The sequence below is a fragment of the Lagopus muta genome, chromosome 11, assembly GCF_023343835.1.
Source record: "Lagopus muta isolate bLagMut1 chromosome 11, bLagMut1 primary, whole genome shotgun sequence".
In the NCBI taxonomy this organism is placed as follows: domain Eukaryota; kingdom Metazoa; phylum Chordata; class Aves; order Galliformes; family Phasianidae; genus Lagopus; species Lagopus muta.
In genome coordinates, this window is record NC_064443.1 from 9,988,041 (window position 1) to 10,000,000 (window position 11,960).

At 44.2% G+C, this 11,960-nt stretch overlaps 1 long non-coding RNA gene across 1 annotated transcript in view; it reads left to right on the forward strand.

Annotated features, from left to right (window-relative positions):
• Positions 1-11,960, forward strand: part of LOC125698754 (uncharacterized) — a 17,346-nt gene continuing 5,386 nt past the window's right edge. Inside the window, exons 1-3 of the long non-coding RNA XR_007379304.1 lie at positions 1-100; positions 502-594; positions 9,956-10,085. This is a non-coding gene — a long non-coding RNA (uncharacterized LOC125698754). The remainder of the gene's footprint in view (positions 101-501; positions 595-9,955; positions 10,086-11,960) is intronic.

Sequence of the window (11,960 nt, forward strand, 5' to 3'; positions counted from 1 at the left end):
CAGGCACTTGAGTGGGCAAAGTGCAGGTAGAGCCTGGGCATTCCTGGTGATGGTTTCTCAACTCTGTTTCCCAAGTGTACATCAATTTCAACCTTGAAAGGTGAGAGTTTTTTGTTGCTTTTTGTTTGTTTGTTTATTTATTTATTTTTGAAGTGAGACAAATTTGCCTGAGTGTGAGGAAGAGCATTCACTCATGGGGAGGCATTTCAGAGTTATTGATGCCAAAGGACTTCTCTATGAGGTTTAGGTATAGATAAGACACTTTCTTTTGGGTTCTAATGAACCTCTCCTATCAAACTGAACAACTTGAACCCACAGGTAAAAAACAAACAGCAACCTCTATTTTTAAATAGTCACCTGGTAATAGAACCACACAGGATATTTGAGATCTGTCCTTGACAACAATTCCCCTATCTCTGCAAGCAAGTCTGTCTGTGAAAGGCCATTGAGATGTGTGGCAAGGTGTAAACATTTCCATCACAATGTCTCTTGTTTCAAAAGTGTGAATGGAAGAAGCTGAGTCCTGAGTGAGCTGCTGATGAACGTGGGAACAAGCACTGCTGTCCCTCTGAGATTGGGAAGGAAATCACAACGGTAAGTCCGCCTGTTACAATTTGCAGCCTTTCTGCAACATCTCTGTTCCTTCTTCTTGCTCTCTCATTTTCATTTTTTATTAATTACCTGGTGACAATTTTCCCAGAGGATTGTTTCCCATTAATTATTAGGAAAGCTACAGGGGGAAAGTTGAACTGATGGAGATCTCCCTTTGAGAACATCGAGTGGCAGGATTTTCTGTTGCCTGCATGAGTATCTTTTTGACAGTCACCTTGCGCAGGGGGCTAAATGATCTATCTGGGATGCAAAATAAGTTTTGTGTTGCAGTGAAACAAGCTGAGTAAGGAAACTAAGTGTTGGTTTGTTGGCTCTGAAGACTAAGACACTGCTTGGATAGAATTGATCCATGTGCTTTGTACATGATATATTATCATGTACCATGTGTAGGAGAAGTCACAGACAGAAAATAGTGTCAATAAGGACCATGCTGCATTTGCATCACTGTTTTCTGTTGCTGGAAATGTAGATGGCAAGAGAAGGAGTAATGCTGGCTGAAATCTCAGGTCCAGATGGTGACTGTCCCCAATACAGATGAATAATGAAGGTGGAGGAAGAGCATCTGCTTCTCCTCTCAGTCTGAAGCCATAGGTTTTATAATTGTGTCTTTTACAGTCCCCATAGCGTAGTAAGATTCCTGGGAACTCCTTGAAAGAAATTCAGGTGTTAACACTGACTGACTCCTTGGTCTAGCACGTCTGTTTGAACACTTTTGGCATTCAATTTCTATTTGAAAGAAAGTAAGTTGATATTTTGATGATACTGATCTGTAGACCTTCTTCTGAGGATTACTGTAAGTTACTGAACACCATTTCCTAGGATATATGGTACTTCAATACTTCTGTGTAATCAGAATGGTGTCTTCTATCCATGAACTTACCTTTGCAGTAAGCCAGGAAGAGCCAGGATTTCCATCAGAAAATCCTGGCTAGGTTTGCTGGGAAAGGAATGGGGTGAACATAGCCCCAGAGCTGAAAACAAGTATCTGAGCCTTAAGTTAAGGACCTTAAGTTGCATTAAAGAGTGGTAGCTGCCTTTCCACGCCAAGCCCTATTCTCCAAACAGGATGACTTTCTGCACAAGACAGCACTGCTCCAACCTGTTACAGGCGCATACACAATTACCCCTCCTGAAGGGCTCTGTTCAGGTGTAGTGCTTTATTACACGTCAACTCCCATGCTGTTTTACAACATGGTTTCTATGGTTACCCACCACCCCCTGTAACCCACGGAGCCCATAAAGAGACAGGACTGCAATTCACAGTGGCAGGAGCTGTCATGTGCAGAGATGGGTGAGTACCAATGAAGACCCATGGTCAGGTCCTGGCTGTGAGATTTGCTGCCCTGGGAGCTGCTCTTTGTGTTGGGAAGCATTGGGGTCGCAGGTGGGTGAAGGTGGGAGGCCTTGTCATACCTCAGGTAATTGTCATGCTGCTCCCAACTGCCCTACTTCTTAACCCCATGTCAACAACTGACACTTACCTGCCAACTCTTGGAGTTCATTGCATGGGTGGGACTGGGAGAAGTGACTAGGAACTGCTGGCTCAAAGTGAAAGCCAAACGTTTCCAGGAATTAAGATACAAACGTGGTGTCTTATTGGATTTGGCCCCAATAGCTTTTCCTTTCCAGGATAATAGGTTGGATGCATCTGTATTTCATGTTCTGGGGTGGCTTGTTTTCATGATAAGAGTATGTTCTGACAGATTTTTAAGGAAGGACCGTGGAGCTGATTTGGATAACATGACCACTATGGAAAATGAAATTTTATGGGCATAATTATTTAACAGAACACTTCCTGGTGCTTAGCTGTCTGTCTAGTTGGACCAGACCATTCCCACAAATCAGTTACTGTCATTTGATATTTGCTTGCTGTTAACCTGCCAAATAGTTGTATGTGCAGGGATGCTATCCAAAATAGTTAAGAGAGCCTGTAAAAATAAGAGATTTGGAAGGTTTCAAGGTGAAGCAGATTAAAACCTTATTTCCCTGAGGAGAAAATCGATGTTGGTTGTAAAAACAATTTTAAAAAATCAAGCTTCCTCCACCCAAAATAAGTCATCCTAAACCATAAGTGCTGTGCTTTCAGGGAACACCCTTTCCCTCCAACTATATCAGAAATTAACTATTTTGACAAGTTATTTTCCACCGGTTCCAGGTGAGGTGGATGAAGGGCCCTTGAGGTGTCAGTAGATAACAAACTGGAGATCGGTCTGAAATAGTATATTACTGCAAATAACGTCATCTGCCTCCATGGAGGCAAAATATTCCACGGGAAGGGAACAGTCCTTTCCTACGTGGTTTGAATTCATCCTCAGAACAAACCATGCGCTTGTTCCCAGCCACCAACACACGACCAGCTAATGAGACCTGGGAGGAAGCTAAAAGGAGAGTGACCAGACCACCCTTTCTGCCTTCTGATCGCTAAATGATCAGATGTTTGGAAAAACTGATTTCTGTGGGAAGCCTCAGACGGCTAAACGAGGCTAGGAGATGACAACGCGTACTTCTGTGCGCGGAAAAAAGCCTAAAAATATCTGAAGGGTGTAAACATGAAGGAGAGAGCTGCAGTATCAAAGGGACAGCACACGGTACAGGGCTCAGAGCTGGCAGCTTTCACTGCTGTGTGGATCAGCGGATGGGGGATAACTGAGAGGCAGAGCTGCCTTATAATGGCTGTATTTCACTTAAGATTGTTGCTTTGTGTCTCGAGTTGTCATGCCCTGTTCCCTCCAAAGATGGGCATCGGGAGCTGTCCCACTGAAACACTGCAGACAAAACTAAGCAACAAAATATTTCCCCCATGCTTAATTGTGGTGACCTCCAAAACTGTGAGATGAATGGGAGCCCACTGAGAGCAAGGGGACTTTGCCCATGGGGCTGAACATCACCTGCCAAATGCCATTTGTCCTTGCAGTCGCTCCCGTCCTTCTCAAGTAATAAGATGCCATATGGATCATCATTACCTGACCCAAAGAAATTGTTATATATTTCCTATAGCTCTCTCTAGATATATGGTTGGATTCTCAGCTGATGGGAAGCAACGCTGATTCATAGCAGCTGAAGACAGAGCCCCTTGTGTTTTGTCTTGTCTTCTCATCTCATTGAACTTCCCAAGGATCTAAATGAATGTAGGGGAAATATGACCTTGGCTCACTGAATTGTTTTGGGGGCTAATGTGCTGAGAGATTTATGGGCAAAGAGATTTCTTTTTTTTTTCTTTCCTCTTCCTTTTTCTTTAATAAAAAAATGCTTTCATTCAGTAGCTTTGATGGAAAGCCTGCGAGAACCCATGATAAGTATGTAACCGGAACAGACTCATATTAGATATCACTGTTACAAATCTATTAGTCCCACACATTAGAGCATGTGCTGGACCTGATGAGCTACACTAGTGGGAACATGAGTCATTTTCTGAAATAGATGTAGCTTGCAAATCTTTTAGACTGTTATCCAATTCCTTTTCTTTCAGTTTAATTAGGATATAAAACATGGCCTTAAGAGCTCACAAGAGTGGAAAAAACTCCATGTAAGAGATAGGGAGCCAGCTGTGAGCGTCTCCCAGCTGTTCTGCTGCTGATTCTGCTGGCTGCTGCCCACCAGGTGGTTTTGCTGTGCCCTCAAGGGCCAGGTCTCTCGAAACAATGCAAGACAGGACAGGGCTACTTTTGCTCGTGAGAGGGTAATGTGCACAAAGCTGGTTGGACTTGGGCTTCCTTTGCATTCTTGCTCAGCCGAACCTTCACTGGGAGATGCTGGGTTCCCTTCCTGGGCTGCATTGCTTTGCTGGGACACTCAGCACCTGCAGGGACTTGGCCAGCACCCAGCATCACTCCTGACGTGGGGAGGGGTCTGCAGGGTAACACAGCAACAGCAGAGAGCAGCAACGAGACAAATCAGCGGTGGTTCTTTTCCAGCCACATATGCAAAGCACCTATAATGAGCGGAGATGAGCCCCTGAGATCTGTGATGCTGCTGATGAATTAATATAAAATCAAACTGTACACTTTAAAGACAAGAGCATCCAGCCCTTCTCATAATCGATGCAGGGCATGTTTCATCCAGAGCAGATCTGCTATCATTGGAGCTCTTTCTGTTCTTGAATTCATCTGTTCTGTACGTTTGAGGACTGGTGCAATTAGCATTTGGCTTTGCACAATTCAGAACCTAATTCCTATGAATTTCCATGTCTCCCTTTTTCTTGTTTTGATTCTTGTTTGTCCGTTTGGTAGTTTGTTTGGTAACATATTTCCTGATTGAAATAAAAATAGCAGAGATGGGCATTTACTTTCTTCCTGGACAGATTCCTTTGGATAAGGATTTATTTCTTTTTTAAAGAAGGACACCTGGTTTCCTCATAAATGAGTGTTGGCAGGTTGAGGGGGGAGCAGGGAGGGAGGGGAGAAATGCATCTGTTTAGAACAAATGCAACACCATAGGAAAGCTTGATAATATGATCCAAGATTGGCCCGATTGCCTGATGCTTTAAACATATGGCACGCTCCTATATATATTATGCATGGAAACTAGCTGCATGCACATAGCAGCCGTTCTGCAATGTTTTACATACAGCCTGCCAAACCCTTAACTTCCCTGTTCTTATTCAAACACAGCTCTCAGTGAAGACAATGAGCTTTTATCTAAGAGGCTCACAACGTTATGCATGCTCCATCCCTTCTCTATTAATTTCATCTCATCCGGATCAGGATTTTGTCCTTATGCACTGAGCCCTGACCTTCCTGCTCCCGAGGGCTTCTGTAGATGGAAACGTGTGGCGCTGTAGCAATGGAGGAAGTGCTGCTGGGCAGGAAAATGAGCCTCATCTGCAGCAATGTCAGTGGCTCTGATGTAATGCTCATATACATCAATGTGTTAGCTCTGGCTCTTGTTATTATGTACTCAGCATAGTCTAGGATTGCTACGAGAGTTTTCCAGATCCACAGGGGCAAGGTGAGCACTGGGATCTAGTATGGAATGTGCTAAGAGCTGAGGAGAAACTGCCCTACTTTCTACCTCGCCTTTGTCTGGCTGAGCTTTCTTTATTGTGTGGGAAAACTGCTCTTCTGAGTGGAACTTTTTACATCATCTGTGCAAGGAGGACTTGTACATTCATTAAGCATTCCGTATTTTTTGTGTGTGTCCGAGGAAGGGCAATGAAGCTGTGAGGGGTCTGGAGCAGAGCACAAGTCTTAAGGGGATTGGCTGAGTGAACTGGGGCGGTTCAGTTTGGAGAAGAGGATGCTCAGGAGAGACCTTGCTGCTTTCTACAGCTGCCTAAAAGGAGGTTGTGGAAGGCTAGAGGTTGGACTCTTTTCTCAGGTAACAGTGATAGGAGGAGAGGTAATGGATTTAAGTTGCCCCAGCGGGTGTTCAAGTTGGATAATTAGGAAACATTTATTCTCTATAAGAGTGGTAAGGCACTGGCACAGGCTGCCCAGTGAGGTGGTGGTGTCACCATCCTTGGAGGTTTTGAAGAACCATGTGAATGTGACACTGAGGGATGTGGTGGATGGTGGCACGGTGGAGGTGGGTTGACAGTTTGACTGAATTATTTTGGAATGTTTTCCAACCTTAATGCTTCTGTGATTCTATGATTTTTGTATGGCTGGCAAGAAATTGGGCTGGGGAGTGCTTTTGTGTGTCTGCCTTGGTTACCATTAGTGCTGTGCTTGGATTTCACAAGGGGGTACATTTTTTGAGAAGAGGGAAACATCCTTTTTTTCTTGAATTTTCTTGAAGGGCTGAACCAGGTGTTAATGTTACCAATCAGCACAGTGTCATCATGTGTTTCCTTGCTATGCTGATGTTTTTGCCCTTTTCAGGGGTCTTTTTACAACTGATATTTCTAATGCCTCTTCAAGTGGTGACAATTTCAAAATGCAAAGAGCAGACTTTTTTGAATCAAGAAAAGAAGGTGCTTCAAATTGTTCAGTCCTGTAGTGATTCAGAGCTTCACTGCCAACCTAGATACCACCTGCTTGCCAAAAAGGCTTTGAGGCATCCAGAAACAATGTGGAGAGTTTTGCACAACTTCTTCTACCATTATTTCTGCAAAAGAAAATTTCCAGCAGTGTATCGGTTTTGACAGGCGTAATTATGCCTAACACGGTGTCAAAACTTCACAGTTTTGAAGAACTTACTGTCAGTCTGATCCCTGTCCACCCACATCTCCATTGAGAGGGTCTGAAACTGGTCAACGCTTCTTTTCAGTTGTCATTAGTTGGTAGCTGGCATGAATTCTAGGGATTTGATTAAAAAGAATATCCTCCTTCTTTTGTCATCTTGAACACTGAGTAAGGAAAAGTGTTTTTGCTGTCTTTGAATTTCATTTTCTCCTCTACATAAAATATTACCTAAATTTCCTGAGCTCTGTCAGATACTAGGGGAATTCCTGTCCTCTTCTTCCCGTAAATACACTCTGTGGCCTTGCAGCAGTAACACCAAAATCCTACACAATTAGACTCTAAAGGGTGATCCAAATTCAGGTTTAATCTTGGGCAAAAAGAAGCCTTTAGATCAAAAATCCCCACTACTGTGCGAAGCAAAGGCTCTGAATACACTGCGATGCAATGATCATTAGAGAGGCAGAAGATCTAAAGTTTAACACTCACCCAGATGAGTGATGGATAAACATGGTTTCCCCCCCCAAAAAAAAAAGAAAAAAAAAAGCACTTTCTCATGCTCTTTAATCCATCCAGAATTAACAACTGGGTGCTGACTGAGACACAGCTTGATTGGGAAGAGATGAAGGGACAGAGTGGAAGCTTAACGCACAGCCAGCTCAAAATGAATGTGTTTAATGCTGCCTATCTCAGAAGCTTTGAAGAAAAAGGCTTCATGTCCTCAGTGACTCCCTGCAGCAACTTTTTGGCATTAAAGTTCGCGTAAGAGAATTATGAGTTCCCATTATCACGTATGGAGATGGGATCCATTGTGCTGATTCCAGCACTGTAGAGATTTAACATTTGCCATGCTTCGTTCTGCACATACACTGTGATGTGTCCTTTTCAAGTCACAGCCGACTACATTGAAATCTTGACTGACGCTGCTTATCTGATAGGGGCCGCTTCTTTGCTGGCTGCTCTTTAGAGTGATAAATGTCAGGAGTTTGGGAGTTTGCTTGTATCTGGGCATTCCATCTGAAACTTTGGGCAGGTAATTATCCTGAGACCATGGGACTTTGTCATGAAATCCACTGCTGTGCTTGTATAAGGAACAAGTCAGCCAAGGGTCATGGATTCGCAGTATCCAGGAATCAGGAAGCCTCCACAAAGATAAGGAAAGAAGGATAAAATCTGAACAAAGATTTTCCCCTACTGAAAATGAAAGCAGACCTCTTCTGACATCGTGAAGTTGTCTACGCTGGTCACCTGGGAAGGCCATGAATTTGGACTGACCCAGTGGCCTCCAGATTTGAGACTTCAGTCAACCAAGCAAAGCAACTAACCCTTGCAGACCAGTGTCACAGCTGGAGCAATGTGATAAACCTCTTATGAGAGGGAACTGAGACATAGGGCAGCCAGTGGGTGCTCAGCAGAAAACTTTCTTTCCCCATAAACTCTTAACACTTTTTTTTTTTTTTTTTTTGGTCCTGTTGAAGTCTGCAATGAGTTGGAATTGGAGGTTTCTTCTGCTCCATTCCTTCCTGGTTCTTGCTTTTCTTTTCCAGGCTTACTTGGTTCTTCCCCTCCAGCATTTACCAGCTGAAAACTGAAAATAGGGTTCACTGAAATCCATCACATTTTGACTAGAATCATTCTCAGTGCTGATGAGCTCTGACAAATTAGTGTTGACAGTGTGGGGAGGGAGAGGAGCAGGGATCATCTTGACTCCCTTTTGCCCAGTATGGGGCTGTTCCCTCCAGTGTGTCCCACAGATTAAATAACTAAGGTCTCTGGCCAGAATTAATGTCACTTTTCTTTTCTGGAAAAGCTGTCCAAGCCAATCTCAGTGAGTTTGTTGGCTTCCATACAACACAGGAGGAGGTCAGGAAAGTGCTTGCATTTTGGCCAGCTGTGACAGTGACCACAAGAGGCTGCCTGGATCCTGCTGATGCTGGTTGCAAAGTCTGGGGTAATAGGGCTGGGGTTGCTGTGGATTGGCACTGAGAAGACAGAGAAGCTCTGGCAGCTTCCCCCACTGCCCTGGGGCTCACTGCAGTGTGCCATTTGGAGGCACAGGGTGAGGAAGGCTCTCTCTGTGTTCACGCGCCTGAGTCAGTTCATTTAGGAGCTGGAGGGTAACAATTGCTTTATCTGGTTGTCTTTTTGTTGTTGCTTGTGCCTTTGTTTGCTTCCCCCTCCTTTCCCCTTAACATACCCTTTGAGCTGTTCTTTAATTGAAGTAAACGGAGCAGCTGCTATGGTGTGTGTTGTTTTTCCCATTTTCCCCTGTGAGTCACACATTTCCTTCCTTAATGTCTCTATCTTCGTTGGTCTGTACTAATGAAGCTCCACATCTCAGCTGCTGAATGCTCAAGCTCGTCTGCCTGGAATTTTCTAACTCATTTCAATTAATTTCCCACTTTCTCCTTTCCCTCCTGCTGCCTTTCTCCCGCTCCCATTCCATAGTTCTTTCTCTCCCTGTCTTTTCCTCTTCCTCAATCCCTTCCTGCATGTGTGTCCCTAGCCACAGCTCCCCATCCCCTGCCACTACGTGCAGGGGCAGAACCGTGCAAGTGAGCTCAGCCCTTGTTGTGCCTCTTTCCCTGCAGCCCCCTCCTGCCTGCTGCCCTCTGTATTGCCCCTTTCACTCAGGTTCTTTTCTCCTGCACTGTTTTTCAGAGCAATCCACAAAGCGCTTTCAAATCCATGGCCCCTCCTGACCCCATCTACTCCTGATCTCTGGCAGCAGCCTGTGTTTCAGAGGAAAGTGACTTTGTCCTCTGCTCCTGCCCCTGCACATCAGAGATGCTCATGTTCTGCTCAAGACTCAACCCAGGGCTGAAACGAGAGGTGCACAGGCCATGGGAGTGCAGGCGCATAGGGTGCTGCACATCACTGAGTACAAATGATGCATGTGCTGGGAGATGCAGCATCATCACAGGTGCCGTGGTGAGGAAAGGCTCCTACAGCTCTGGGCTGCAGAGGGGCTGGAGAAGCTCTTCCTCGGAGCTAGGAAACACCAGAAAAGTATATTGTCCCTTTTGTCCCTCTGTGCTCCATAGGGAAAGGAAATAAGGCTGTATAGCCCCATACCTGAGACTCAGTGGACAAAGCTATTTCTTGGTTGTGTGTTTTGCACAGGATTCAACCCAAAGTGCACAGTCAAGAGCAAGCAATGGGATAGACAAATGGCAACAACTCCACTCTGCTTTGCTTTACTTATGAGGTCGTTTTTTCTACAGCTCTACTTACTCCAAGAATAGTAACGTGGGCAGTGGGAAGCAGTGTGTGGTGTGAGCTGTATGCCATGGAGGGCTGAGGCACAGAGAGGAGAAGACGTGAACCAAAAGGCTATGCCCTGAATAAAGTCAGGTATGTCCTAGAGCACCCCTCCTCAGTGCTTGCCTCTGCTGAAATGAACTGAATTGCAGAAGTCTGCTGATCAGGGGTTGCAGTGCTAGTTCTGCTCTTTTTTTCATTATTATTAATTTTTGGTGGTTATTGGTAGGCATTTCCTGCCTTCATTTTAGCTCTATGTCCTGCTGATCTCCGTTGCATTTATATCCTTGCTCAGACAGAATAGAGGGAATGTTGTTTCTTTTCTTAAAAAGTTGGGTAGCCGAGGAATAAAGAAGCAAGGATACAATCAGAAACTTGGAGTCAGAGCATATCACATCAACTGTAATGTGTCAGCAACCCCTTAAATCCGTTATGGAGAAGAGCCTGTAACCAGTCAGCACTGCATTCTCAGTAGTGATCCTCAGCATCGTCAGGAAATCCAAAGAGACCTCTGAGAATTTCTGTTTTAGATAGAAGCCCTCACTAAAATCCCACTGTCATAGCTAGAGCAATGCCCTTCCCAGCTTTCCCTTTCTCTCTTCCAACCTACAGCCATATTTTCACATAGGGATAAGCAGAACTGAGTCCTTGAGATTTGGTTGCAGGAATCTGATCCCAGACCTTGAGTTTTGCAAGTTAATTCCACCCTTATCAGTAGACATCTGCTTCCCCCAGGAAGAAAATCAGGGTTAAAATCATTTTGGAATCATCACTGAACAAAGAAATGCAAATCTTTTCAAGGAAGGAAAATCACCTTGCTAGAGATCAGATGGTTTACATGCTCCTAGGCAAACCAGAGGAAGAAGTCAGAATACGAGCACTGGATGGCTGGAGGAATTTTGCTCTTGCTTTAAATTTTGTCATATTGCTTTCACTTGAAAATGCAGGTTCAAAGGAAAATAAATAACATAACGAAGCAAAACACACCAGTTCTTTCCTCTTTGGCTTCAGGGCCTCCTGTTGAGGTTTCTTCATCACCATAGAGATAATATTGCTTGTTAGACCAAAGACTAGTAGTTGGAATTCAAGTGGACAAAAAGACCTAAACAAACCCATTATAAATCCCCAATTACTTTCAAACTGTCAGGCTTATTAAAAAATGTAAATATCCTTCTCATTCTTGCAGAGAGTGTATAAAAATGCATGAGGCTAAAAGTCAGCTGAGCTGAAAGGAGCCGATTTGTGAAATAACTTTGCTGAGAAAATGGCAGTTGTTGTTCTTGGAGGGTAGAAGGAGGACAATGTTCACCTGCTTGAGCCACCGATTGCACCCAATTCTTGGCACGCTTCTGGTGCTACCCTGTTCTACTGGCTTAATACATCTTTTAAGATAGTTTAATACATCTTTTTAGGCTGATGCTCAGCTCTTTGCAAGAGACAGGGAATTTCTACCAGAGGATAAGACTCATAGCCCAAATACAAGCCCTACACTTTTTGGTATTTGTTACTCACTTTGGTTAAACCTTTTTTATTTTTTGGTGCGTTTCTTCTGTTTTCTCCTCTCTTCACTCTTCTGTGGATAGAAAGGAGATTTCTTTTGATTTCAAATTTGGCCCTTCTCCATCCACAAAGGTTCTTCTCTTTAATGCAATATAGTAATACCTGTTTTCTCACCCTGACCTACTCCTGAGTTCAGTAATGACTTGCCCAGATGCTGAGATGTTCCACTCTCGAGCTGATGCTAGCCCAGTATGAAGGTAAGGTCAGTTCTGGAGGGAAGTAGAGTATCCTCAGTTTTCATCAACATGAATTCTACTGAGGACCTTCTTCCCCATTCTGTCCCTTCTACAGCAACCAAGGACGGGCAGTTAGGCACTAGAACAGGCTCCCCGGGGAAGTGATCATGGCACAGAGTTTGATGGAATTCAAGAAGCATCTGGATAATGCTCTCAGACATATGATCTGAAC